This window comes from Triticum urartu, chromosome 2A (genome assembly GCF_056163025.1).
Source record: "Triticum urartu cultivar PI428250 chromosome 2A, HENAU_Tu73, whole genome shotgun sequence".
Taxonomy (NCBI): Eukaryota; Viridiplantae; Streptophyta; class Magnoliopsida; order Poales; family Poaceae; genus Triticum; species Triticum urartu.
In genome coordinates this window covers 90,233,676-90,238,899 of record NC_141874.1, presented here as the reverse complement: position 1 = coordinate 90,238,899, position 5,224 = coordinate 90,233,676, and positions in this window count along the sequence as shown.

Genomic DNA, 5,224 nt, shown 5'->3' with positions numbered 1-5,224 from the left:
GTTAGATGATCAAAAGCTTCTTCTTCGCTCAAAATCCACCGAAAGACATTGTTCTTCTTGAGTAAGTCCGAGAGCACCCGACTGATGAGACCATAATATTGGATGAATTTGTGTTAATGCCCTCCCGCTTGGACGCCATGGACAGCTCGATGGTGGTGGAGGTGAGCATATGTCCAATTTGGTGGTGATCTCCGTGAGGCGCGCAACATTCACTTGCCCTACTTCCGCGGTCGTCGTGTTCGCTTTCACGGCAGTGGTCAACAGGCCCTGCAGCTCCGCGAGCGTGAGTTCAACACTCGCCATGTGGTCGCTGAGGTTAGGCTTGCCCGATTTCACGTTTGCAACTCATTGCGGGATCTGATTCCAGAGGGTTTGGGGTGGAGATCGGGAACATTCCCCGGGATCGAACTGCGCTGATACCACTTGCTCACGCACAGGCAGTTGGATCCAGTCCAGCGATATTACAGAGGATTTTTATGTCTCTGTTTGGAGAAAGGGGAATGTTTGGAGAAAGGGGAAGAACAACGAGTAGGTCAGAAGAAGATACATTATGGACTCTGTGTTAGAGTTTATGTGTAATACGTTTGTAATCTCAACTAAGCCCCTCTTTCTCTCTCTCTCTTATCCCATATCACATCTAACCACCGAATCCTAGAGATCGGTAGGTTTCCAACTTGTACTCCAAGCTTGGCCTTGCGCCCTGATCAATATAAATCCAACACGGCTCCCTTACGAGGGAGTAGAAACGCTTCCTGACATGGTATACAGAGCCAACCTCTTCCCATCTATCTAGCCAGAAAAGCTTCTCCTTCGATCACCACCACCAGATCACGATCACCACACCACCATGTCCTCCTCGGCCACCAACGCCATCAACCTTGGTGCTCCACCAGCCGAGAAACTAACCAGAACCAACTATATCCTATGGAGGACCCAGGTCATGCCGGGACTGCGAGGAGCGCAAGTCACCGGCCTCCTGGATGGATCCGACGCTGCGCCACCGAAGACAGTGCAGCAGTAGCAGGCGGACAAGACCACGGCAGAGGAGCCAAACCCTCTGTATGCGCAATGGGTCTCGAAGGACCAGCAGGTCCTGAGTTATCTCCTGAATTCTCTGTCAAAAGAGATTCTCGCCCAAGTCACGAGTAAGGAGACAACTTTTGATCTTTGGACTGCTATCACCACTATTTTTGCCTCGCAGTCCCAATCTCGCATCACAAACTTGCGGATTGCCATCACCAACACCAAGAAGGGATCCATGTCGAGCACCTCCTACATCGCCAAGATGAAGAACCTGGCGGATGAGCTTGCCGCGGCGGGTCGCCCTGTCTCTGATCCAGAGATGGTCGACTACGTGCTTGCGGGTCTCGACAGAGACTATGACGCTGTCGTGGCGGCTATCGGCGCAGTTAAGTCGACGATCTTAGTTGACGATCTCTTCGCCCAGATCCGGCGTTCGATCAGCGGGTGGAGATGCTAGGCGATGGCGTCGATGCTGGATTCAACTCCTCAGCGAACATGGCATACAGGGGACGCGGGCGCGGCTACAACAGGGGGCGTGGTCGCGGCTACAGCAGAGGTCGTGGCCGAGGCAGGCGCTCCTCCCCGAGTCCATCTGGCGGCAACGGTGGCGGCGGCGGTGGCCGCGGCGGCCCACAGCAACAATGGCAGCAGCAGGTTCGTGATTATCCGGAGTGTCAGATCTGTCACAGGCACCATCTAGGGAGCGCCCGTGACTGCTGGCACGGGTATGACGAAGATGAGTCTGAGGATAAGGGGGCCAACATGGTCACCGATTCCTACGTCGTTGACACGAACTGGTATGCGGACACCGGCGCCACTCACCACATCACCGGAGAGCTGGACAAGCTGACCATCCGGGACAAGTATCACGGACATGATCAAGTGCACACCGCAAGTGGTTCTGGTATGCAAGTTCATCATGTTGGTCATTCAATTGTTAGAACCCCTAATAAAAATCTACATCTAAACAAAATCCTTCATGTTCCTGAAGCTTCAAAAAATCTTCTATTTGTTCATCGATTTACTCGTGATAACCATGTCCTCATTGAATTTTACCCTTATTTCTTTCTTGTCAAGGACTTGGCCACGAGGAGAATACTTCTTAGGGGCAGATGTGTGGGAGGACTTTACCCACTCATATCTTCTTCATCATCGTCATCGAATAAATAAGCTTTTGCGGCTATCAAGCCTTCATCATCAAAGTGGCATAGTAGATTAGGTCATCCTTCGTCAATTATAGTTAAACGTGTTCTTAGTGAAAATAAACTTCCTCACTCCCATGAAGTTAGTATTGAGTCAGTTTGTGATCCATGTCAACAAGCTAAAAGTCATCAGTTACCTTATCCCGTGTCTACTAGCATCTCCACTGCACCCCTACAACTTGTATTCTCAGATGTATGGGGACCAGCTCCCACTTCAGTTGGTAGATACTCATATTATGTAAGCTTCATTGATGATTTTAGCAAGTTTACTTGGATCTATCTTCTTAAGAAAAGATCTGAAGTGTTTCAAGTCTTCTCCAATTTTAAAAATCTGGTTGAGAGAAAATTGAACACTAAGATTATTGCTATGCAAACTGATTGGGGGGTGAATACAGGAAGTTGAATTCCTTTTTTCAGCAACTTGGCATTTCTCATCACGTTGCATGTCCACATGCACACCAACAGAATGGTTCTGCAGAGAGAAAACATCGTCATGTTGTAGAAGTAGGTCTTGCCCTACTTGCCAATGCATCTATGCCACTCAAATTTTGGGATGAAGCATTCCTCACTGCCACATATCTCATCAACTTGCTCCCTAGCAAAGTCATTAATTTTGAAACACCCATCACACGTCTCTTTGCCACCACTCCAGATTATAAATCTCTTCGAGTGTTTGGTTGTGCATGTTGGTCCAATCTACGACCATACAATACCCGCAAGCTTGCTTTCCGTTCCAAAAAATATGTTTTTCTGGGGTATAGTCTTCTCCACAAAGGAGTCAAGTGTTTAGATGTCACCTCTGGCAGGGTCTATATATCACGAGACGTTGTTTTTGACGAATCTTTCTTTCCATTTGAGTCTCTTCATCCAAACGCCGGAGCTCGTCTAAAACAAGACATTCTTCTTCCTCCTCCTAATCTCCGGTCCTTTGATCAAGGGGGCGACAATTGTACTGACCATTATGGCTGTTCAACCAGTTCTGGTGTTGCGTCTACTCATGTGCAGGTCCATGGTGAAAATACCGAAGAAAACGGAGTTGAAAATGATCAAAATCCAGCACAAAACGGAGGTATATTGCATATGGAGGAAGAAGACGGAGCCGGCGCTGAATACGAGGAAGATCCGCTCCAGCCTGCCACGCCAGTGCGATAGGATCCCTCGGGATCGGTGCGGGGATCCGCCCTGGATTGCGCGCGCACGGCGGACCAGCAGCGAGCTGCCGCGTCATCAGGCATCGCGTCGGTCCCGCGTCCCATGCATGGGCAGGCGACAGCGACCGCGCAGCAGCCATCGGTCGGCTCGGGATCCAGCCCGCGTGTGCGCATGGAGCTGCATGCAGGATCTTCTGCGGCAAGAGACTCTGCGGCAACTGGCTCCAGCAGTACAAGTGCAGCCATACAGCAGGTTACAGAGTCTGGGATCGGATCTCCTACGCAAAGCAACGAATCAAGTGCATCTCCAGGATCTTCTGCGACAGAAACTCCCACGTCCTCTCCTGTGCAACAGCCTGCTCAGTCTCAACCGGTGGTGACATCACGTGTTACCACTCGCCTGCAGAAAGGTATAAAAAATCCAAAGGTTCGAACTGATGGTACAATACGATATGGCATGATGTGTATTGCAGGAGAACCAACAAAAGTAGAAGATGCACTTGGAGATGTGAGGTGGAAGCAGGCAATGGATGAGGAATACTCAGCACTTATGAGGAACAAGACATGGCATCTTGTACCTGCACAGAGAGGTAAAAATATTATTGATTGTAAGTGGGTGTACAGAATCAAAAATAAGGCAGATGGCTCAATTGACAGGTACAAGGCACGATTAGTTGCAAAAGGCTTCAAACAACGGTATGGATTAGATTATGAGGATACATTTAGTCCTGTTGTCAAGGCTGCAACCATTAGGCTTGTGCTATCTATTGCTGTGTCCAGGGGATGGAGCTTGAGGCAGCTAGACGTTCAGAACGCGTTTTTGCATGGTGTTCTGGAAGAGGAGGTTTATATGAAACAACCACCTGGGTATGCAGATAAGAAAACACCTCATTATGCGTGCAAGCTTGACAAGGCACTTTATGGCCTAAAACAGGCCCCAAGAGCATGGTACTCAAGGTTAAGCTCTCAGCTGACGTGTCTTGGTTTTGTTGCATCCAAAGCTGACACGTCACTCTTTATTTATAACAAGGCAAACACAGTCATATTTGTGCTGATATATGTTGATGATATTATAGTTGCAAGTTCTTCACAAGATGCCACTAATGCTCTTTTGCATGATTTGAGATCAAAGTTTGCCTTGAAGGATCTTGGTGATTTGCACTTTTTCTTAGGCATTGAAGTTAAGAAGATTCCAAATGATATAGTCCTGAACCAGGAAAAATATGCTACTGAACTTTTAGCTCGTATGGGAATGCAGGACTGTAAGCCTTCACCCACTCCATTGTCTTCTTCAGAAAAACTTTCAGCCTTTGAAGGTGAGCAAGTCAAAGAAGAAGAAAGCACAAGATACAGGAGTGTTGTAGGAGCTTTGCAATATCTGACACTTACAAGACCAGACATATCATTTGCAGTCAATAAGGTTTGTCAGTATTTGCATGCACCTACTTCTGCACACTGGACAGCTGTAAAAAGGATTGTCAGGTACATCAAACATACTGTGAGCCTTGGGTTACAATTTAGACGTTCTGGCTCTACTCTTGTGAGTGCTTTCTCCGATGCTGATTGGGCAGAATGTAGTGATGACAGAAGGTCAACTGGAGGTTTTGCTATATTCTTTGGTTCTAGTCTTATATCTTGGAGTGCTAGGAAACAAGCTACAGTGTCAAGGTCAAGTATTGAGGCTGAGTACAAGTCACTGGCAAATGCAACCGTTGAGATTATCTGGGTTGAATCCTTGCTTAATGAGTTGGGTGTTAAACAACATCGTGTCTCATGTTTTTGGTGTGATAACTTGGGAGCCACCTATCTCTCTGCTAACCCAGTCTTTCATGGTCGAACTAAGCACAT